Source organism: Vanessa cardui, chromosome 22 (assembly GCF_905220365.1).
Source record: "Vanessa cardui chromosome 22, ilVanCard2.1, whole genome shotgun sequence".
In the NCBI taxonomy this organism is placed as follows: Eukaryota; Metazoa; Arthropoda; class Insecta; order Lepidoptera; family Nymphalidae; genus Vanessa; species Vanessa cardui.
Window position 1 is genome coordinate 2,872,767 of NC_061144.1, and position 26,628 is coordinate 2,899,394.

At 32.9% G+C, this 26,628-nt stretch overlaps 1 protein-coding gene across 1 annotated transcript in view; it reads right to left on the bottom strand.

The window, feature by feature from the left end:
- Positions 1 to 19,886, bottom strand: part of LOC124539406 (Down syndrome cell adhesion molecule-like protein Dscam2) — a 159,465-nt gene extending 139,579 nt beyond the window's left edge. Inside the window, exon 1 of the mRNA XM_047116797.1 lies at positions 19,704 to 19,886. The gene's annotated coding sequence lies outside the window, so the exon portion shown is untranslated. The remainder of the gene's footprint in view (positions 1 to 19,703) is intronic.
- Between the last annotated feature and the right edge of the window lie 6,742 nt (positions 19,887 to 26,628).

Sequence of the window (26,628 nt, forward strand, 5' to 3'; positions counted from 1 at the left end):
CAAAGAATTATGAGTGTGAGAGAATAGAGAGTGCTCCAGTGTTTGAGCATACAAAAAAATCAAATTAAAAATATATATACGGCTACAAGGCTTTTTACAAAAAAATCGATTTCAAACGATTACAATTAGCTTTTTCGGAATTTGGAGAAATAGTTCTGAATGTACAAATTTACTTCACTTTTCTGTATCATACGTTGAATTCGTAATTGGATCGGTTCGCTGACTGCAATTTCCAACAACGTAACAGTTAACGGCTGTCTATCCCAAGGATGAGATAACTATGTACGCTGCACGATTATTAAAAAATATCAAAAGTTTACGTGGTTAAATGACGTTGTGCTCATTTTTGCTTTGCGAGCCTATTGGTTAGGTACCACCTACTTGTGATATATTATTCTCCAAGATACAAAATTTGATTGAGCCAATGTAACTAATGTACAAAGGAAATAATATATTCCCATCTATATAGAATGCTGCTAGCATTCTTGCCACCATTCCACGCGGTCAAGATTTATATAGTAACTAGTTTTAGTTAATATTTGTATATATATATTTAAGCATTTAATGTTGTTAATTCTTATGTTAATAAATTATTAAAAATTCCCATCTAAATGTTGGTGCATTGGAACTATAGGAGTGATTAATTTTTCTGATGTCACTAATGTAATGTATATGTATGTATGTCTACAACAACAACACGACAACAGCCTGTAAATTTACCACTACTGGGCTAAGGCCTCCGCTCCCTTTGAGCGAAAGGTTTGGAACATATTCCACCACGCTGTTCCAATGCGAATTGGTGGAAACACATGAGGCAGAATTTCTATTATATTAGACCCATGCAGGTTTCCTTACGGTGTTTACCTTCATCGCCAAGCACGAGATGAATTATAAATAAAAATTTAGCACATGTCTATTCAGTGGTACTTGCTTGGATTTGTCTCACTGTATTCCTAACAACGTATTAAACCAGATATATATAAAATATTTTCAGAATATCTTATTATAAAAAGTTATAAAAGTACATACAGTTACAAGGCTTATATACATACATAAATTCAATGCCTCAAACGATTACAAATTGCGTTGACTCACATCAAAGCGTTATGTGTCTCATCAAAAAACCTTATAAAAACAAAGCTTAAACAGATATTCAGTTGGGCGTAAACACGATAATAAAACTGAGGGTCGTATCACCAAATACGATCAGCACCTCATGAATAAATTTGCAAGAGTTTTCCGACTGATAACTCCCAGTAATGTCTTGGGTTTGAACGAATTTGTTGCTGAAATTGGACATTTTAAACGTTCTTTTTCGAAGGTCAAGGATTGTGGCAGAAAAATACTTTTTTTTAATACACGAAAAACTGAAAATCACTCTTCAGTAACAGCCTGTAAATTTCTCACCGCTGGGCTAAGGCATCCTCTCCCATTAAAGAGCACATGTGGCAGAACTTCGATGAACTTAGACATATGCAGGTCTCCTCACGATATTTTCCTTACGGTGCTTGCCTGGATTTCAACCCGAAATCATCGGTTAAGATGCACGTTCAAATATCCAAAAATAATTTATTATAACGTGATGTCCTTATTTCAAATTATATATTATTCCAAGATTTTCCCCCATTATTCACTTTGTTGGCACAGAATAAAATTAATAGTGTATAAAGCAACAGAAACCCGACACGTTAATATCAATTTCAGTCTCTAACAGTCTGTCGCTTAGTTTATTTTACATTAAATATTATTCAAAGTCTGCGGCGTCTTCACGACTAACACAGCAAACCGTTTAGTAATGTTGGCAAAGTAAAATAAAAAAAAACATTTTTGTACATAAAACCAGTTATACGCTTAATTCACTACAAAAAATGAAATTTTTTTTTGTTTGAAAGGTAGTGCTTCCCGTGGGGTCCCAATTTTTTTTAATTTTTTTTCCGATGATGGTATCCATATGAAAACGACATAAGTCTTAAATTTGCATAATGTATATGCGCGACAAATCGGTGAATAACTGAAAATCACGTTAACCAATTTTGATAATTCTTTTTTTATTATAAAATATATACTTCAAGGGTAATTTGGTGAAAGTTTGGTAAGGTTCTGAGCACAGGATCCATGACAAAGTAACGGAACGGAAGGGAACGGAACAATTCTGAGGAGCACGTTAACGATACTCGGTCGAATCTTTTATTTATAGGTTATTTGGATATTTGAGTCACCTTCCGTAACGTGGTTATGTTTATTTAATTATGATAGTCGAATATTATAATCAACTAGCTACCCACCCCGGCTTCGCACGGGTGCAATACTGATACTAAATATACTACAGAATTTGTTTATTTACGACATCACATCGCTAACTTCTAAAATTATCAGTGTTTCTTTGCTATATTGTTCATGTATTATATACAAAAACCTTCCCCTTGAATCACACTATCTTTTAAAAAAAACCGCATCAAAATCCGTTGGGTAGATTTAAAGATATAGGGACAGAGAAAGCGACTTTGTTTTATACTATGTAGTGATGGAATTCCTATACGGCTCGCAGTTAGGGTGCGATATGGGGCAGAATTTCTTACTATCTTTAATCAAATTTTGTGTATGTGATGTGATGTCATATGATGTACGAAATATAGTTGGTCTTTTTCAAAGTTTTTTTGCTGAGTTCGATTACAGCTCTTTCGAGGGATCCTTGTAGTTTACGCCGCGTGACGTATTAAATCCGCATTTTCGAAAGTCTATTTTTGCTTTATTCGCAAGTTTCCTTTGAAATTGTCCTCGAGTAGTTTCTGACTCATATAAACGGAACGCTTAATCTATCCATATTAAAAAAAATAGTTAGTCAACATCAGCTTCACTTAAAATCAAAAAATAAATAAAAATTTTAACAAAAAGAAAAACCGACTTCAAATGTGTCAGCCAATAAAACCCTACAGTATATCTATCAAAAAACAATACGAGAATACTTTAACAAATATGTTTATTACAAATTACCTTTTACACAATAATATACTGGATCAATCAAGGGGCTCGTATCGCTTCTTTCTTTTGATTGTTGGGGCAAGGGCACCGTGGCTGACACCGGCTCCAAATATACCAATAACTATAACTACATGATATAATCGTTAATCGACTTTTAAGTAGTCTAATATTTTTCATTTCATTTAACTTAGGAAGACTCTAAAAAATATGTTGAATACGCAATTATTTTTATTACTTTTTCGTGCATATTCATTTGTTTTAAAATAGTGTTTTGTTTGAAGTCGGTTTTTCTTTTTGTTAAAATTTTTATTTATCCATAACACAAGTGCTTTAGCTACTTACATTGGGATCAGAGTAATGTATGTGATGTTGTCCATTATTATACTTATATTTATTTATACTTATATTTGTAATAACTAGCGACCCGCCCAGGTCAAAGTGCAATATCTATATATATAATGAAATTGGAGTGTCTGTTTGTAACATTAAAACAGCCCTGTTTTACTCAATTCATATATATTTATACACGGTACATATACCGAAGTAACATTTTATACAAGTTTTTTCACTCTATCTGTTTGTTCCGGCTAATCTCAGTAACGGTAGGACCGATTTTAATGGAACTATCACTGACAGATAAATGATATAACAGGGAGTAACTTAGGCTACAATTTTTTTTTGTTACAACGTCGCGGGCACAGCTAGTTGATTCTGAATATACTATAGAATTTGTTTATTTACGACATCAGATTAGAAACGTCTAAAGTGATCAATGTTTCTTTACTGTATTGTCAATGTATTATATGCAAAAACCTTCTCCTAGAATCACTCTATCTATTAAAAAATCTGCATTAAAATCCGTTGCGTAATTTTAAAGATCTAAGCATACATAGAGAACAGAAAGCGGTAAGCGACTTTGTTTTATACTCTGTAATAATGATGATAGTTTCATTCATGATATGATATGTTAGTGGCAGATATAGTACACGATTTGATGAGCACACGATACCTTTCAGCATATATAATCAGCAACAGAATATTCACAGTAAATGAACTACGTCACGAAATACATGATAACCTCAAAATACATGACGTAAATTTGTAAACTGAAAGTAATTTATTAATGCATGAAACCGAAATTTAGCATGATTTTACTACCAAGCTCGTTATAATAGGAACGCAATCTGCCCACTGAGGTAATAATTAATGCTTTCAACGAGAAAACTTCATCGAATTCTTGAGTTCACTAATTAGACGACTTGTACCAAGCAAATTAACGCGGTTAGCGGAGATTAGCCTGTATTCGCTTTTGTTTTTGAATCTTATTTATTTCGCTTTGAATCGCTGTGTATCTGGGAACTTTCTCGGCATTTTCTCGTAACATTGCTGAATCAGTTCGTAATTATTCTCCCAGATCTCGGCCTCTCCGACCGAAAACTACGTCAAACAATAATTGTTTATTCAAATGAGCTGGATTTTTAGCGTAGTACGCTACAGCTAAAAAGGTAAACTGTTTAGTCTGTTTTGTATGTACGTATGTAAATATGGTAAAGTAATTTCCTAAACGGTTTTTTGTGCTCAAAAATATACGATATTATCATTTTTAAGTTTGTATTCATTGTTATCTTTCAACGACAATATCTTGTAAATTTCCCACTATTCGGCTAAGGCATTATCTCCCTTTGAGGAGAAGGTTTGGAACATATTCCACTAAGCCGTTCCAATGTGAATATTCGAATACACATGCGGCAGAATTTCATGAAATTAGACACATACAGCTTCCCTCAAGATGTTTTCCTTCACCGGGGACCACAAGTTGAATTATTAACGCAAATTAAGCATATGAATATTCACCGGCGCTTGCCTGGGTTTGAACCCGCAATCATCGGCTAAGATGCACGCGTTCAAACCACTAGGTCATCTCGGCTCATATTAAATCGTTTAAGTTCGTAGCAAAGAAGATTGCTTTACTTTTAATAGGTAGAAGGTATCTTAGTAGGTGTTTTATGGTGAATATAATTTATAAATTCACGTTTATCTAAGACAGCAGTGATAATGTCCGGACTGGATTGTGCCGCTTTATAAGCTAGCTTCTAAACCAACGAGGCAATTACTTAGATCGTTTTAAGGCTTGCTACAGTATGGCTGAGAGCTTCGCTGCAAAAAGGGATCTCCTGGTTTGACGCAATAGGCACAAGTAAGCGCCATGTATCTATTAGATGCACTTCTTATAATTAATTATTCGATTTTTAAATTTGTCATATCCGTATTACTTTTCATAACAAATTTCCTGACGTCATTACTTCAAACATCTTATACTTCTATTGCTTAAATTACTAAAATGAGGTCCTTATTTATAAATACCCTAATTTTTCAATGCCGCTGATAGTACACTTTGAAAAGGGCTTTAGTCGAAAGCGGGTGTATGTTTTGGTTATAAAGTGTCCGGAATTTTTCACTGATCTAGATAACAAGCTTGAAGAAGGGTTAGACTAATCTAATTAAGTGTAGTTGCTTTTCATTAGCCGACTCTGTAGAACAACCTATTAATTAACATAATTACATCATATTTATACTGGACGGCAAGAAAAATATTGGTAGGTACAAATATATTTTGTTACATCAAACATAAGACTTTTTACCATGACAGTATTGGTGGTATAACCATATCGTGCAAAACGAACTTATTTTATATGTCTCCTCTAAATGTTATAAACTCTGTATATGCAGTAAAAATTATATTGTTGTAAGAATAACAAAAAACAGAAGGTATATAAGGTGGTGAGAACGAATCGACAGAGGTAGTTTATCTACCTGAGTGACAGTTTTTGTATATCTAGTGATGTCAACAGATTCAATCAGTGCTCTGATCAGAAGTGTTTCACACCCCGACTACATTCTGAGCAAAGGTGCGATCTCATAGGAGATATTCTTAGAACGAGCGTCACTTTCGAGCCCGAAAGGACTCAAACTTCAAAGCTGAATATAGTAATCAACCAGTGATGCTGTCAACAGCACTACTATAAACACAATACAAAAAAATCGACAAGGGATTAATTTTGACTGTGCGGAGCCGATCTCTTGTTAAATTAAGTTATTTATTGTCATTTCGATTATAATTGTAAAAAAAAAGTTCTGTTTAGTTAACCACGTGTATATTGATAGCTAACAATATTGTATTAGATGGACTACTGAAATTACGTGATTTTTCGTAGAAACCAATCTCAATTGATAGATGTCGTAAAAACGTATGAAAAAAATTTGAGCTCACGTTCAATTTATCCATTAATATATTTATCCTGTGCGATATAAGAACGAATAGACCTAGTGAAAAAGGTCAAGTCGCTATTCACGTGCTCCATATATTCGGCTATTTCAGCTTCGAATTAAATAAAACTAACTAAAAAGCACTAAACTAGTTTAAAGACTGTTTTTAACAGAATCGATAACATTATCTAACGTTCTCCTGTCTGGTAATCTAATGGTTCGGTTTTTGGAAACTGATTCGCTGAGTACAATTATTTGGTACTTATTATTCCAAGAATTGAATTCAGCAACATTTTAAATTTTCCAGATCTCTGTCAATCGCAACCTTGATGTAATTGGTTTAGCAATTATGATGGAAACAAAAATACGCATATAGCTATAGTGCGGATTGTTTGATTTTAGGATTGATCAGTCCTTTGTCCGTCTATGGGCACGAAATCTATTGAAAGAAATTATTTTAAGAGGTCGTTGACCTTACTTGATTGGGTGTTGCAGATAAATATGACCAGTGCAAATCTTACAACCCTTTGTTTGCGTAGGAATATGTCAAATCATCCAACACAAAGCCTTGGCTGCATTGATTTTTTATTGTATAGTGATTTACGCGCATGAATTACAAAAATGAAGGTTCAATGACGTCCTTCGATTAGGGCTTTGCAGCCCGCGTAGATAGATAGAATATACAATATTGTCATGTACTAATTTGAAGAGTGAGTGAACCGGTGTAACTACAGGTAAGGATATAACACATTATTGCCCAAGGTTGGTTCCGTATTTCTTACATCGCAAAAGATTGCCAAAACGAGACAAAGGTTCCCTTGGTCTTACTTTATTCAATAGACTGATGTTAATAAGTAAATCTTGTGATAGATAGTTATGATCATAGTTAACTAAAAAAATTCTGGCAACGATTCTCTGGGAACCAGAGCTCTTCCGAGCTGAAACTGTTATTTAAGTAAGCTTGTCTAAAATTAATATTGTATATATCGGCGCGAAACCACGACTGTAAGAAAAACACGTGTCCAGAAATGATTATTTTAATGATTTAAAACTGTTTGATTGTTAAATTAATAATTTTTAGTGAATTTTGAAATGTTATATTAGTCTGAAATATTCTAGTGTTGGTAAACAACTGTTATATTGAGTGAATAAGTCAACCCACCTATTTTTGTTACAAAAGATCAAGCGCCCGCCGGTATCGACAGGCTAGGTTGAGCCGTCGGAGCGATCGGACCGCCTCATATTGGAATAAATCAGAGAGGATTATTTTCTGAGTTTTATTTCATACCACCGAAGTTGGTTAAAGATCGAAACTCTGACACTCGTGACGTCAGCTAAGCTCGGACATGCTGCTCCTTTATATGTATTTTTTGTTTAAATATTCATTACATGACTGGCATCCAAAATTGGTGGTATATTTAAAAAAATAACACGTTTAGTTCTAAGTCTCGATTCGAAGTACATACATATCGTAATTTGCGAAACGGATCAGATCTGATACGTAAATGACTCGTTATTTCTGCGGCACGTATTATTTCTGACCAGCAAAAACCCCTTGCCAGGAAGTCGTTATTTCTGTGATATTTTCATGCAGATATGGCATCATCTATATGAATCACAATATGCCGTATTTTTGTAGCATGGCATTTGAAAGATTCTTTTATAGCTAAGTTATGTACCAGTATTGGTATGTATAGTAGGTGTGCAAACAAAAAAATTATAGCAATATTCACAGTCAGGTATGATACTTGCGTCAATAACTTAAAATTTTGTGAGTGACATGAAATAAAATTTCTATCATATATCGACACTATAATTTTTGTTTATGATTTTAGCTTAATCCTCCGGTGCCATCTTCTCATTGTTTGTTTCAATTCATGCTACTAGCGTTGCTAAATGTATAACCAATTTCAAAATGATACTTATCATTAACTACTGATAACATTTTTGGTCGGAATTTTTAACTCTCTTTCTATCTGCAGTGTTATTTTCTAAGAATTCACTTCATATTTTAATACGTCAATTTGATACGCGTATCCTATAAAGCTGAGATGGCCCAATGGTTAGAACGCGTTCGCCTTAACCGATGATTGCGGCTTCAAACCCCTTAATTATTCATCTTGTGCTCGGCGTTGAAGGAAAACATAGCCACATCTGATTCCACCAACCCGTATTGGAAATAGGGCGGTAGAATGCTCGAAAACTTTTTCCACAAAGGAAGAGGAGATTTTTAGCCTAGTAGCGGAAAAATAACAAGCTGTACATGTCATAAATTTAATTGTTATAGCCAATGGAATATCTCACATTCTCATATTTCGCGTTTAGGTTGTACGGTGAATTTTAAGTTTCTTCTGATTGTATATCTATTCCGAACGGTGCGTACTGGTTTTAACAAGGATGTACGTTTTTAATATCTACTAAAAGGGTTCGATGTTTGCATAGAATTTCAGGAATAATTTTCAGTCTTTCTTTGTATTCTTCAAAAACATGTTCAAAGATTTTTGTGTCCGCATCACTCGCAAAACAGTGAATTAGATCGACATTTTTCTTATAACACAATAGCACAGTACTAATTTTAATTTGCACTATAAAAAAGGATCAGTTATGGGAAGTACGAATCAGAACTGATCGAACACCAATGTCAAAATTCAAATTCAGCGCGTTCACGTTTGTCAATTGGTTAGAATTTGAATAAACAAATATACGTTTGTCTCGTTCTACTTTCAGTTCGTTTATGAAACATCACCGTAGCAGATAAGGATAACCATATGTTTATGCTCCCGCATTTGCGGTAAGCTTTCGATCGCTCTATTCTGATACTCATAGCACCTGTTAAATTTCATTGACAATGATTACCGAGCAAAAAGGTTTTAATGCAATCCAAATAATACAACTTTTTCCCCCTCAATCTATTGCAAATATATAACAAATTTGGTCTTCAATTTTAATCTATACTTAATAAATAACATTTCCTTTGACTGATTCATCATTGCCGGGCGTAAACTATTAAAGTTAGGGCCGTGAATTTGTTGGTATCCTACTCATTATTATCATACTGTTTTCTGTACAAACTAAAAACTCTGTTTTTGGATACTGATTAAAAATAAGAAGATACACATTCAAGCGTTACTGTACAAAGAGGTCTATATGATTAACGTAAATTATACATATAATAAAATTGTAGCGTCTGTTTGTAATATTTACATAGCCCATTTTAGTCAATGCATATGTATTTATACCAAAATAACACTTTTTACAACTTTTGTCTGTCTGTTTGTTCCGGCTAATCTCTGGAACTTTATAATAATTAGCTGTAATTTTTAATGTCCTTTTCTTCCATAGCTCTACTAAAAACGTTGATATCTGTCAGTTGTCAAATTATACACACTATAATATATACTTATAATAAAATTGGAGTGTCTGTTTGTAATATTAAATTAGCCCTTTTTTACTCAATGCATATGTATGTATACACGGTACATATACCAGGATAACATTTTTTACAATGTTTGTCTGTTTGTTCCAGCTATTTTCTAAAACCGCTGGACCGATTATGACTGGTCTTTCATTGGCGGATGGATATAATAAAAACTAACTTAGCTACAATTTTTTTTTGTTAAATTCAAACACGTGAATGGTCGCAGGCACAGCTAGTATTATTTATTATATTATATTTAGTATTATTTAGTAGAAATCCTTAAACGCGTCTAACGTATCCATTACAATAGATTATTTTAGTGATTACAAATACTAATATCAATCATATTGAACGAACACTTGCCAAATGTGGTCCTCTCATTGTCTATAGCAGCGATATACCACCATATGTCAATGTACATACTTATCACCATTGATACATATATACTAGTAATTTTCACACCACTGAATCCGATCCACAAATCCATATAACCATTATAGTTGACACTTAGTTTATCCGCGATGCCAAGATAAATAATATACAGATAGTTACACAAAGGATCGTAATAAACTGGTCGTATAGGACGCCCTGGGGAAATTATGTCGGGCTAAATACGTGTAGTATGATTTATGGTAACCCAAAGTTAGCTTTTATGCAGTAATTTGACGGCTCATTTTGATTTATAATTATATATATTGTTTTATACAACGCTGTAAGTATATTACTACATATATTTATATTGATATGTTTGAATTCTGCGTTACATTATATAATCTCTGGAGAGTCTATTCCGGCTAATTTCTGGAACGGCTGGCCCGATTTTGATAGGACTTTCTTTTCCTTTCCTATAAATTGATATTATATAGTTAAAAGAAATACTGATTCTGACCAGTTAAAAATGTCTCTTAAAAATGGAAGCATATAAAATTAGACAATATCTTTTCGTGTTCTCTATTCGAAAATTTATAGAGCTATATACTATACAATGTATATAATATACTTATGTATACCATGGAATGGATCGCAGTAACAGAAATCCTTTACTTATAATTAAATAACTGACAATGTAGAAACAAGTCTTATCAGAATATTTCCGTTCATTCGATCGAATGCTCTTCAGATCTTATCAAGATTAACATTCTTGAATGTTCATCTAAAAACTACCTCATTGCTTTCAGAGTTCACAATCTTAAGTAATATATATTGCTTCCTTTTAAATACTATCCCTAACTACGGAGGTCGGGATAGTATTCAGTAATATTACTATATGTTATATATTGTATTACCATCACCTCTAATATATGTACCTTCAAGCCTAGAGTGATTTGGCATCTTCTAGGCAAGCGCGTTCATCTAGGCTGTGTCATCACTTTCCATAAGGTGTGATTTAAGAGCTATTTGTTAAATCAGCCACCTGATTGAAAATTCTGTACAAAATGCAGTGTTCATCGAAACTGATACCGTAATCAATGTTAAACTTATTCCTACTACTCTAATATTTCTAAAGCACTACCAACATTGTGAGCCAATATGATACATATCCCATACCACCTATACGAACTTGACACAAAATCAAAATAAATAAAACATTACGATGTTAATAACAGCGCTTGTCTTAATCGATACAATTTACTGCGTACTAATCATCGATAATATTACAGACAGCCATTATAAAGTAGCAGAACTAATACAATGATACCTGAAACTTTGTACGAACTATATAGTTATATGTATTACATAGGGGTTACAAATTTAGCGAAATTATTTATCGATCGAAGTGACTGCTTAGTTTGCAACTGTTAGTAGCTTTTATAATACAACTAAGTTAACACGATCTGGTTGCTCAGTGATTGGAAACTCTTGAACTTTGACTGAACATTTGATACAGATGTACACAAATAGTGAGCTGAGATTGTCCAGTGTTTAGAGCGCGTGCATCTTAACCGATGATTTCGGGTTCAAACCCAGGCAAGCACCACTATATACGTGCTTAATTTGTGTTTATAATTCATCTCGTGTTCGTCGGTGAAGGAAAATCGTGATGAAATCTGCATGTGTCTAATTTCATTGAAATTCTCCCATATATGCATTTTACCAACCCGCATTGGAACAGCGTGGTGGAATATGTTCCACATCTTCTTCTCAAAAGGGAGAGGAGGCCTTAGCCTAGCCATGGGAAATTTACAGGCTGCTGTTGTTGTTGTTTGCTGTTGTTGTATACAAATATTTAGTAAATGTTCAGTAATCGTTTGTTAATGTTCCTCTGTTGGGCAAGGCAACATCTGAATCTCTGTATGAAAACAACTTTCTTCTCAACAGGATTCAGAAACGTAACGTAATAATAGATACTGTCTATACATGTTTTAAACGTTCCTATGTAATTAACACTATTGATGTGTTCAATAATCATTATTTATAGTAGTCCAATGAGCTTTGTTACCCCAGCAGTTTATAAACGTAAATATTAACTGATGATTCATTCATTAATTGAATTTTCATGGGTTTCAGATTTTTTGTTAATAATTCATCACGTGCTAGCTGAAGAAGGAAAACATCGTGAGGAAACCTGCACGAGGCAGATGTTAATCTGCCACGTGTATCGCCATTTAAAAAAGCGAGGACATTTGAAGCCTGTTTTCTTTTCTTATTTTAAATATTAACGAATGGAAAATGTATTTTTACTATAGACAGTCGAATTAATAGTTACTTTGATTATATTATGTAGTTTCTAAGCTTTTAACCTTTTGAACACGGATAACTAGTTCTTATAATTAAAAGGTCAATTTTCCGTTGAATTTCTAAATCAACCTTCTCCAAAGAATTATACCACAACTGCAACTTTATAAGACATAAAAAAACTTTTTTTTATATGTCTAAAAGTAGACACTACCATTTAAAAAAAAAGATCTGTAATCTACTTCGGTTACATATGATTAAACTCATCAAATAGCTGGTGTGATGATTTTTAAGATAAAATTATATTCATAATTAAAATCAAGTTTTCAATTAATAAATACCGTTAGTATAAGAATTGTTTCATTATTGCTCTGCCGGCGAGTTATCTGTAAGCTGATTGCTTTTAAAGTAATGAGTTCCGATGTACTTCAAGTTTTAATAAGTTTAAACAAATATTTCTTCTTGTTTTTTTTTTTTTTACAATAAATATAAACATTGCCATAACAGTGCTGACTTATATCACCCAAATTGTAAATATATTTTCATAATCTTATCTATTATGTACAAGCTCTGGAACTGAGATGGCCCAGTAGTTAGAACGCGTGCATCTATACCAATGACTGCGAGTTCAAACCCAGGAAGGCACTACTGAATATTCATGAGCTTAAATAGTGTTTATAATTCATCTCGTATCTCGTATCTCGGCGGTGTAAAAAAAATTGTGAGGAAAAAATTGAAGGTTCTACGTGTCTATTTTCATAGAAATTCTGCCACATCTGTATTCCACCAAACCTCATTCGAACAGTGTGGTGTTCCATACCTTTTCCACAAAGAGAGAGGTGGCCTTAGCCCAGTGGGTTTTGATTTTGTACAAAAAAATCCGTTATTTTTTTTTAATTATTTGCAACTAACAATTTTATAGAGCAATGAATAGCGGAAAACATTTTCAATCTTATTACAACTATATAAAAGGTATAAAATCGAATAAAGAATCTTTATTTCTCTTAAATACCATAAAAATATTATTCATCCATCAGAATTTTATTTTCGTTTTCGCAAAGAAAATACTATCGAGAGTATTCGAATTATTTTACTTAAATATGTAACAGAAAAGAAAGGGCTCGATTTGTGGACCGGAAATTAGAAACAAAAAAAAAATCCGCTATACCTTTCGGGAATACGTTTATAAATATCTGTAGACGTTATATATTGAAAAATAATATTCGTTTATATTCTTTGGGCTACAACGTCAAATCACCCGGAAATATTTTCATTGATAGAATAGGAAGTATCTTACATCTGTCTGAAGCGATTTTTTATATTATAAAAATAACTATATACGTTTTTTTTTATTTAAAACTCGTTTTAGCCCGCGGCTTCGCTGGCGTTTTAGGGGTTTGGTTGTCATGTGTTAGGCAAAAAAATTATGTCTATGTCCTTAATGAGAGTTTAAATTTGCTTCATACCAAATTTAACCAAATTCGGTTCAGCGTTTAGGTAGTGAAAGAGTGACAGACAGATAGACAAACAGAGTTGCACATTAATAAAATTAGTATAGATTATTAGGTCGGCTGTCAAACGTATATCCCCATAAACATGGTCACTGTAAGAAATGTTCTATTCTCACATCATCTAGCTGCTACCAACATTGAGGAGTAAGATGTTTTGATGTTGTAGGAAATTTCACACGTAACATACATTACTTTTATTATAAGGATATCCGAAATACTTCTCGAAACTGTTGGAGCAATGAATATAGAACTGTATTTGTTAATTACTTGACGACTTGTGTTTCGCTTGCGTGGTGTTACTCGTAAGGAAGCAGTCTATGATTTTCTTTGGGGTTTAAACTTGCTTCATGTCAAATTCAACCAATTCGGTTCAGTGATTTGCCGTGAAAGAGTTATTTCTTCTACCGCCAAATCAGTACTCAGTATTGTTGTGTTCCGATTTGAAGGGTGAGTGAGCCAGATTACTACAGGCACAAGGGACATAACATCTTAGTTCCCAAGGTTGGTGGCACATTGACGATGTAAGGAATAGTTAATATTTCTTACAGCATCATTGTCTAGGTGATGGTGATCACTTACCATCAGGTGGCCTATATGCCCATCCGCCGACCTATACCATAAAAAAAAGAAAGAACAACACATAACAATACTTGAATTACTTTCGCATTTATAATACTAGTAAAGTTTAATCTCTATTAATTACATTAACAATACCAATTTTAAATCAAGCAACAAATAAAAAATACATATATATTACAAGTAGATAAACTACAAGTGTGCATTCATAATAATATTAATTATATAAGAAGTTATTGTAGCAAATAAAAATTACATGGCGAGTGAACTTATCACTAATTAGTTCAAATAAGCAATAGAATTCACATTTATATTCTGTTTCTGTTTCAGAAATAGTTTCCTATATAATATTAGTATAAATTTGCGTGTATATATTACAAATTATTTATAAGCTTATTTATCATTAACTATACTACCGTAGTAGTATATCTTAGTGTGCATATAACTATAATAGCATTTATTAATTAGTAATATATTCATATTTTATATTAATATATTACTAGTTAATATTACTTGTGTATTTAAATATGAAATCAACACACCTAAGATAACAATTAAAATATATTTGTAAAATGACGAATCGTATGAGCTTGTAAAAGCCTTCTTGAATAAAGTTTATTTTGATTTCGACTTTTAATTCTGTAGACAATGTATGTGCAGAACTAGGGGGTATTTAAATTAAAATATATTGAATATAATTTGTAAGTCAATAGAATATTCTATGGTACAATAATGTACGATATTTTGTGACGTCATCCCACCATGAACTCCATTCAAACTATCAAGTATTTGAATAAAAGGAAATCAATTAAAATCAATACGATATTAAACTTCCATATAAACTGTTAAAAGTGAAATAAACGTGTAAAAAGATAAAACAAACTTACTCAGACTCAATTACATAAATGTATTTACATAGAAAAAGTTTTATAGTATACCAAAGAAAGAACTTAATAGAAAACGGGAGTGACGTATCTAAGAAAATATATCAAAACTCGTTCCCGAGGCGTTCCTAAATCTTTGCAACTTTATTCATAGACCCTCGCTGGTACCCTTGTCACGTGGACAGTAAGGTTTTTCAAAGTGATGTCCGTGGTAAGTTCGTTATTGAAATACCGGCATTCTATTGGCGGATAATGAATGTGTCAGTTGTTTGTGATCGGGACCATCTAGAACTGACTGCGTCAAGGATTTAGACGTGGCGTTACGGTTTTTAGAATCGCTGGAATTGCTTTCACCTTCTGATTAAATTTATTTATCATAAAGTAGTAAAGATAAGGCCTCCTCTTCAATTAAAGGTAGGTTTTGGAACATATACCACGCTGTTCCAATGCGGGTTGGTGGAATCCACATGTGGCAGAATTTCAATGAAATAAGACACATGCAGCACATATACGGTGGTGCTTGCCTGGGTTTGAACTCGCAATCATCGGTTAACATGCACGCGTTCTAACCACTGGGCCATCTCAGCTTTTTATTATTTATCATATAGACAATTTATCGATAACACAATTATGTGAAGAATATATTGTTTAAAAGAACTTCATATTAAAGTAATTGCTTAAAAGGCCCATAAACGTCTGGGCGGGACTAATGCCCCTTCTCCGTTTGATGAGAAGTTCTGTGGGATACTCTATCCTAATACTCTTGATGTTTGTATAAACGCCATAAAGGTGTTTGATAATTCAGCTGCGCTTGTTCTTGATAGGCGCGTTTAAAACCTCAACCTTCTTTTAGAACACACGACTGGGTCATCTTAAAAACTGCGGTTTTACCCGCGCAAAGTTTTACCCCCTTAGGGATAGAGTTTCGTAAAATTCTTAGCGGATGTCTACACCCTATAAGGAACCTAGCTTATAGCCGTAAACAATAATAATTTTATCGTACTTAGCACTGTACTCATGCTTGAAGTAATTTTTAGACCTGTTTAATAAACCAACTCTAATTTAAAACAAAAAATAGATGAAGTAATACGTAAAAGAAAAATTTATAAAATATTTTAAAAAATATATCGAAAATGGAATACATATTTTAAAATAAAATATTATTTATTTCATTTAGACTCCATTTTTGGCATTCGGAGAAACATTAATGTTATCATGCTATGAAAAAGGTGGTAATTGCTATATCAGATAATCCTTAAAGGGATAATTGTATGTGCAATGAAAAAGATTTCCTAGTACCAACAATTTAAAGTCTGTTTTTGTATGTAGGCTAGTTAATAGAATAGTTCTGTTATATTAATTCAACATTTTAATTATTCCAACGGTATATTAAAAATTCAGCTTCAATTTAGGAACGTAAATTAATTTGACTCTTTATGTATTTTACAGATTCGATTTGTCTGCTAATAAAGTGAAATTAAAGCCATACAACAAATTTTTCTGTAAAATCCTGGATAACTCATCAATTGAATATTTGAATATACCATAGTATATGTATAGTACCGAAAATAATTTAATAGCAACACTAAGTATAACTGAATACATACATACATATTGTGATACATATAAATAGGAATCGACACTGACTAAATAAGTTTTAGTTATATACCAACAAAATATATAATTCATAAAGAATGCAACAGACAATTCAAAATTGGCACCAGTCTCGTGAACAAGACATTCGTAGATAATGTAGAAATATCGAGCTCCTCTAAATGAAAATAAAAAAAAACATGGTAAATGTAATATTTAATTACTTTAAATATATAAGAACAGTTCAAGATACATCCAGTAGTCCAAGAAATTGTGTACGAATCTTCACACGTGAATCTTTCCAATTGGTAAAAGAGAAAAATGTGACGAGAGCATGGAACATTTACAGGCTTTGGTTATTTGATTAAAGACGGACGGGCCATCTGCTGGTAAGCAATCATAATCACTTAAAGACATTAGCACCGTTGAAGTCATAAAAATTACTAACTCTGTCAATATAAAAGTACCTAACACACAGTTGATCATATTCCACCACGCTATTCCAATGCGGGTTGGTGGAATACACATGTGGCAGAATTTCGATGAAATTAGACCCATGCAGGTTTCCTCACGATGTTATCCTTCACCGCCAAGCACGAGATGAATTATAAACACAAATTAGGCACATATATATAGTGGTGCTAACCTGGGTTTGAACCCGAAATCATCGATTAAGATGCACGCGTTCTAACCACTGGGGCATCTCGGCTCCTCAATAAACCCAAAAAAGTTTGAAGAATACCAAAATCAGCAACATTCTTCATTCATTTTGATCTCATTATGAGATGCTCAGAGCCTACTATTGTAGAGCAATAATTGAATGACGTCAAGGATGTGACGTCACACTTAAGACGTAAATAAATAACGCCAACAAATTTTGATCTGTGAGTTGGAATCTTGATGAATTTCATAATATTTTCTTGGTATAAAAACTTAGTTAATCAGTGTCGATTTATATTTATATACAACAGCAGCTTGTAAATTTCCCACTGCTGGGCTGGGCTGGGCTGCTGGCTTACTCTCCATTTGAGATCTTGGAGCATATAATACACGCTGCTCCAATGCGGGTAGGTGGATTAAAATGTGGCAGAATTTCGTTGAAATTAGACACATGCAGGTTTCCTCGCGATGTTTTCCTTCACCCCCGAGGTCAAATAAATTACAAATTAAGCACATAAAAATGCAATGGTGCTAGCCTGAGTTTGAATCTGATGTCATCGGTTAAGAAGCACACATTCTAAACGCTGGGCCATCTCGGCTATATACACACTAATACTAAGTATTGCTTTTTAGCGTTAGAGTATATGATGAGTCAGTGTAACATATTGAGGCGTTTGCATACAGATTTATAATGAAAATAACACCTATACTCTATACAAGTAAGCTTAGTAAACATTTTTGGATTATTCTAAACAAGTTCTGATATTGATGATAGCAAAAGTAATCGAATCAACATGAAACTTGCAAGAAGACAAAGGCACAAATTTACATTAAAGCAGTGACAGACAACTAATTTTAAATTTACGCACGAAAATATTTTGGTGGAAATGTCCTAACGCCATAGTAGCAAAAAAATCTGTAAATGCCCCAAAGTAAGTCGGTTTGTAATGTTTTTATTTTTATCTATACATATAATAAAATTGGAGTACCTATCAGTTTATAACATTAAAATGACCACCGATAAATAAATATTTTATACGGTACATACATCAAATAACATTTTTTCAATATCTGTCTGTCTGTTTGTTTCGGCTATTTCCTGGACCACCTGGACTATATTGGACGATCACGCTTATAAAGGTGGTTCAATAAAAGAATATGTCATTATTAAATACATAATACTAATTATAAGCTGCGGTTCGCTTGCGTGTGCGTTAGAAAATGGTCTATGTTTTTCCTCAAAGATCCATCGTAGAGTCAGTCAGACTTTCGTATCTCTTATATTATTTGTATGTTACTACATAAAAAAGTTTCCAATAACACGTTATTCTTCTAGATTCAAATAAATACGAAGCTAAAACTGATTTTGTAAAATGTCTCTAAAATATATTGTAGGTTATTATTGAGATGTATATTTAATTTGACAGGGTTACAGTCACTATAAATATGGTATCCTTTTTAAAATCTTAACAACCTATAACAGTGCTTCTGTGTCTCTTCTTCTCATTTCTACAGAATACAATCTAATTGTACTCATAAAATATTCTTGTATATCTTTAACTATATTAAATAAATATTATCAAGTTTTATTTTATAACTTGCCATTCATATAATCTTATTTAAAGTTATAAGTTATTTTATTTGGCCAATGAAAATGCGAAGAAAGTTTTAAATTAATTGAAAATTATTGTAACGAACAAGCGCTCCTTTAAAAATATTTTTCTCTTCTTACGAATAATAACAGCAGAATTCCACACGATTAATGTGTATTACAAATTGTTCTTTTCTTAAACTTAAATAGCGTAACGTACTAATTATTTTAAAATATGTTATCCTGGTATATATTTATAATATGCTGGCTTTCATTCTAGTCTCTTTACCCAAAATATTGACATAGTATACCTAAATATATTTAATTAATTTTGCATATTCTTTTTCAAAATACTAAATATTTATGAAGCAATTTATTCCAAATTTAAAAACCTTTTTTTTTCATAATCCGTATTGTAATAATTTGTTTCTAATTTTTTGAATTTCGAATTAAGAACACAATAGTAAAAATATCCCATAATTTGAATATAGGAGGTCTGTATTATTTATATTGCTTAATAATACAATTTGGTTAAAATTACTTACTTTAAAATCTTGACACGAACAAAAACAATAGACACAACTTCCAAAGCCACAATATTGAAAAGTTTCCACAATTTATTTCCATCAAAACAATATTACGTCAGTCCAAATAAAAAAGTGTCCGAAAAAATATTCACGTTCCCGCCAAACTGAAACTCGGCTAACGAAACGTCCGCCCCCTATAACAGCCAGCGCCACACTGCCCTACGAATCCTATGAGATGTAGCTGCAAATGATAGCGCGTTCGAAGTTTAAAAAGATAAGGGGCGAATCATAATGACTTTTTATTTTCCTTGAGCGGAACAATAAACTCTTACAGATTTATTTTGAAATATATTTTTACCCAAATTATTAAGACAAAATAAAATTAATACTTCTTTGTAAATTGTCTACGTTCAGTTTAGTTTATTTATGAGTTAACATACATATATAAATACTACACATACGGTGCATCTACATCGCGTAGCGCTACGCGTAGCACGTAATACTTTAGATATAAATATAAATTATAAATGTTTTCTTATGTAAGTTACGTCATAGTCGTTTAAAATAATTATTTTAATGCTAATTCTATTTATTTTACATTAAAAAAGAAACATGACACATCTTTACTGTGTTATAACAAATTTGAATATGATAAGCTATATAATACAATATATTCAAATTTGTAAATCATTTTTTATTAATAATAATTATTTTATTACGCTGTATAACCCGCTCCGCTTATTAATTAAACCGTAATATAAAACCACGTGACAGCGTTTTGGCGCGATACAACCCTTCATCATACAAATTGTGGACAACGGTAAAATATGATTCGAATTTTGAATACATTTGACATTTAGTTCAGTGTTACGTGGGATAAGTTTTTATAATTATTTTTAGTCAGAAAGCATTTAAACTTAAATGACATTTTATTAATGCAACATTGGTGACTATTTTATAATTGAACTAGCGACCCGCCCCGGCTTGTCACATGGGTGCAGTGCATGACATCACAGTAGAAACTTCTGAAATTATCAGTGTTTCTTTACTAAATTGTCCATATACAATAAAAAAAGTAACAGCATGTAAATTTCCCACTGCTGGGATAAGGCCACGTCTTCTATTAAGGAGAGGGTTTGGAACATATTCCACCACGCTGTCCCAATGCGGGTTGGTGGAATGCACATGTGTTAGAATTTCGATGAAATTAGACACATGCAAGTTTCCTCATTATGTTTTTCTTCACCGCCGAGCACGATATGAATTGTAAACACATATATATGGTGGTGCTTGCCTGGGTTTGAACCCGCAACCATCGATTAAGATGCACACGTTCTAACCACTGAGCCATCATGGCTCATCCATATACTATATACAATATAAAAACCTTCCTCTTGAATCACTCTTTCTATTAAAAATCGCATCACAATCTATTTCGTAATTCAAAAATCCAAGCATAGGTATATAGAGTCAGACATCGATAAGCTATTTTGTTTTATACTATGTAATAATTATATAATAAATGTATGTTTTTTTATACATGAGTACATGCCCGCATAGATGCATGAAGTGAGTAATGGCAAAAATTTATAAGAATATAATTCTTCTTAATAGGTTGACCACAATTCGAAGTAAAATTTTAAAGACGCCTAATGTTTTGACATATTGCATTACATGACAGAAAAAAGATGTGACGTAGGAGAAAAAGAAGGACAGCTAAATATAATAATTTAAGAAATTTCACATCTATTACGTTAATATCACTGCACGCACAATCTTTTTTCACGTTAAACACGTTTTCAAACATTTAGATTAAAACTTTCTCATAATTACATCATGATACTTATATGCGGTTACTGTTAACCAATCATAGGCCATGACGTCATATAGTCACGGCCTATGATTGGTTAACAGTTATCGCCATCTTGTAAAATTCATTTAATAATAATGCGTACTACTGCACCTCTCCCCCTAATGAGTGGGTGGAAGTCGCGCGTGTTTACTACTTCGTAATAGAGATAGTTTTAAATAAATGTAGTTGTGACTTCGTAGGACTAATTTTTAAAACTATTCTGTACAGTTACGAGTAGGCGCGATGTTATGAGTAGTAAAACTGCGCAAGTGCTTTATAAATGATCATCATTACATAGTATAAAACAAAGGCGCTTACCACTGTCTGTGCCTATGTATGCTTAGATCTTTAAAATGACGCAATGGATCTTGATGACGTTTTTTTAATAGATAGAGTGATTCGAGAGGAAGGTTTTTGTATATGGGTGATTCTACGATAAGAGGTAACTTGTGCGGCAAACAGCTTAAAACATAAATGCTATATTATATATTGTAATTTTTTGCAATTAAACACATCACCTTATTGTGCTTTATTAAATAACGTTACGATGAAATGCCTAATTAAAGTATATTTTTCAGAAATTTCTTATAAAGGCTTAAAAAGTCTCTACCCTGGCCTGTCCCTTGTCGGTTTCAGTTTAAATTGGTAACGATGCATACTTTCTCTTCATCAGTGATTTAACTGAAGGATTTTAGACATAAACTGTAATAAATATACTTCAGTATTATGAAGGAAAAATATAACAATATTTATTTATTTGGATTTTTTTGAAACTTAACTTTTGTCCCGATGTTTTTGGTTATCTACCCTGGCAAATTTCATTCCGCTAATACAACACAAATATAAAACGGGCATATTCCAAATACCGCTCAAAGTCATCTATCGACATCAAGTTAGCAAAGCAAAACACTTGCTGATGCCGACATCAAGTTAGCCGTAAAGATCGTAATCATTTGTTAGTTTTTGCGACGCGTCGATTGAAAGTAGTTGTTTCGCGAGGTCAATGTGTCTCTCCCCTGGTAAGTCATAAAAGTTATATTATTCATTTAATTTATTTGTATTTAGTAGTCTGAGGCAATAATAATGCAATAGTTACAGTGTTATACATATTATACCGATTTTTTATTTTTATTTCTTATATTTACTAAAACAAAAGAATTTATCATGTAAACGTCTCTCCCCTGCCATATTTCCCCTGGCAAGATAAGTAACAGGGGAGAGACTTTTTGACCAGGGGAGATAATGTTAGTGTATATAAACTTAGATGTACCCTTTTTTATCAACAAACACTTTTGAATACTTAAAATAATCTTAGTAAATTATTAAAATTAAAATATAAAGTAGGTTCCCAGTTCATATTGTTATTATATATAACATTATTACAGATAATGGCCCCTGGGAAAAAGTTAACATATGGAGAAAGATTACAGCGTTAAGTAAATACACTACAATATGAAAAGATTAAAAATAATCCCACAAATATAAACTACAAAACCAAAAAGATAAAGCAAAATACTTAAAAAAGAAGGAGAAAGAAATTATAAACACTGTCGACCAAATGACTCTTAGAGAGTAACGTAAGGCACGTAAGATATGGAAAAAGAAAGCAAGAGAGCTTAGACAATCAAGTAAAAATGACTTGCTATTGTTTGAGGGCACGAAATTTGTTACATTCGGCTCAACCCATATGGGCCCGCCACCCGAAATAGAGATTATCCATTTCTGGAGCGATGGAACCGTAACACAATACCGCAACAGAGACATGTTTTACTTTCTTGTCACCCATTTAACAGAGTTATACCCGAATCACCATGAACCTGTACACGGTAAAGTTTCTCCTGACGGTGTAGGAGCTAAAAAGGTCAGCAGACCGATTAGTTGTTAGTGCCAAGCATCTCTGTGAGATTTGACAAATGCTATTCAGAAGAACTGTCCTAGCATCAATAGACTCGTTATTGATATCGAAAATATCCTCAAATAGGCGGTTTAATTGCTAGTGGTAAAGAACAATAAAGAGTTTTCCCGGTACCTTGCGTGTCCATCTAGTGTTATGGATTTTTTTTTAAATTAAATAAGTTCATTTAGAGAACTGTAGCATATGTAGTATGAAAATTATACTAGTTATCGCAAGTCCGATTTGTATTACTTACTCGTAAAAGTCTATCTAGACCCTGGTCTGATTAGTATTAACGAATGAGAGCCAAACTGGCCCAGTGGTTAGAGCACGTGCATCTTAACCGATGAATGCGGGTTCAAACCCAGGCAAGCACTGCTGATTCATGTGCTTAATTGTCTTTATAAAAACATCGTGAGGAAACCTGGGTGTGACAAATTTCATAGAAATCTTCTCCTCAAAGGGAGAGGAAGCCTTTAGCCCAGCAGTGGGAATTTACAGGTTGTTGTTGTTTGTTTTTGTTGTTGTTGTATCATAATTATTACACTGACACTCCATAGTGGTGATGGTTTTCCCGAACGAGGCTGGTAACAGTGCCTGTTGAAAGTGGAGACTATCTAACTTCGTAGGATATATTCTTGCTTGCCTGAAGCACAACTAAATACTCATGTACTTTTAATTCATCTCGTGCTCGGCGGTGAAGGAAAATTATCGTGAGGTAACCTGCATCTGTCTAATTTCATTGAAATTCTGCCACATGTATATTCCACCAACGCGCATTGGAACAGCGTGGTGGAATATGTTCCAAGCCTTCTCAAAGGGAGAGGAGGTCTTTGCCCAGCAGTGGGAAACTAACAGGCTGTTGTTATTGTTCTTGTATTTGAATATGTTATTTTATGTTGTAGGTACAAAACCATGTTCATTTCATATATTATTTTGAAATGACATTAAAGAACCTTTTGCTTAAAATTTCAGAGAAGGCTGAAATAATATAGTCTGTTAATGTTTAATATGATTGGTAATTATTATAGTCTGATTATATGTTAAATACAATGTTTAATTGAAGTTGAGTTTACTAATTTTGTTACTTTTATAGCCACACATTATCTCCCCTGGCCAAATAAGTATCGACCCTGGTCTTGGTGTCTCTACCCTGCCCAATGTATTTACCCTGGCCTTGTAAAAAGTAATACAATATGAATTAATTGACTTGCCTCTATGTGAAATGATACATAAATAGGACCCCGATCTTAATATAAGTGTTTGAAGAAAAAACAGCAACTTTTCTCTCTGGCCGTATTGTCTATGGACTTGAAACCTCTTATCGTAGAATTACCCATATAAAACATGAAATAGTAAAGAAACACTGATTATTTTAAAAGTTTCTACTGTGATGTCGTTAATAAACTAGTGTTTTATATTTAGTGTTAGTTTTGCACGCGTGCGAAGCCGGGCGGGTTGCTAGTTAAATGTAAAGGGTCATAAAGGTTCATTTATAATTTTTTCATTCGCAAAGTAAAACAAAAGCGTAACTACGATTAAGTACAATTTTATGAAATTGCCGGAACTTCATAAAATTGGAGTTAATCATACTCGTACGGGATTTATCGACTTCTTTTATTGAAAAAATATTAAACAACCGTTTCGCGAAAAATTATATTTTTCGTATAAAAACTTTATTTTCGAACAGCAAAATCAAATTGACGCAACTTACGCCTTTATGAATCTGAATTTGTTATAAGTATACGCATCTATTTTTTTAAATATCGAATGTAAAATCTTGTTAACAGTAATTATTTTTATTCTCCAGGGGAAATTAGTATGCCGTCATTAAAACGCGAATACCGCACAAGTTTTGATTCGTAATTCATGAAACCATTAGGAACTTGCTGCAAACTTAAATCGACTTGCCTTGTACCGGTATACAAAGTTATAATAAACTTTACTTTTCGTTATCATTCGATTTACGACCCTATACCCTTGGTATAGATTTCAAATTTCAACGGTCGTTTCATTTACAACCGCAAATGTAAATTTGTTAGCAAGATCAGTACAAAAGTGACATTGACAGATTTTGCAGACTAATCATTTGTTTGAAGTTCGATATAAGAGTTCGGTAAGAAAGTATGTTTAAGTTTGAAACGTTAATTAGGTTATAAATCAGTAAAAAAAAATGTAACATTTTTTTTACTGATTTATCATGGGTCACCATCCCCCACAGACAATGACGCTGTAAGAAATATTAACTATTCCTTACATCGTCGATGCACCACCAACCTTAGGAACTAAGACGCTATGTCCCTTGTGCCTGTAGTTACACTGGCTCATACACCCTTCAAACCGGAACACAACAACACTGCGTACTGTTGTTTAGCGGTAGAATATTTGATGAGTGGGTGGTACGTACCCAGATGGGTTTGCACAAAGCCCTACCACCAAGTAAACGCGTACTTCTTGATTTAAGCGAAAAATTACCGATACTATTATTTTATCACCAGAGATGATGATAAAATAATATGATGTAGACTTGTAACGGATATTTCTAAAAAAACCACAAGTTCGATAAGTGCATATAATACCAGAATTTTAATGATTCCGTCAAACCCAGGCAAGTACTACAAATTCCCATAAGTTGTTTATTAGCCATCTCGTATTTGGCGGTGAAGGGAATCATCGTGAGGAAGCCTGCATGTGTCAGATGAAAATCTGCCACAACGAAGTAAACACACCGCATTGGATGTTTACTATTATTATATAGCGAGGAGATGCTGACGTCGGTTTTAAAGTGATCACGATTAAAACATACATATATTATTTGAGAGGCATATACATACTTTTTTCTTTCGAATGTAACCGGTATCATGGCACTCGGAGTCTTATACTAAAAGCTACTAAAAGTAATGTGAGTTTGATTTTAACGTTTATATTGTTATTCGTGAAAAGTTTTATTCACACAAATAGACAAATTTATACACAAACATATCTCCAAAAAACATATGGGTCGATAAGAGTAATTGTAAATTTTCTATACAAAATATGTCTAAAAGACAAAATATTGCAAAAATAATGGGTGTAGCATAATCTCCATTTATAATAAAACTGCTTTTTACTAAAAACATATGCGTATATACACTGTACTTATACACAAGATAACACTCTTTTTTTATAATTTTTGTGTCAGTTTGTTCCGGCTAATC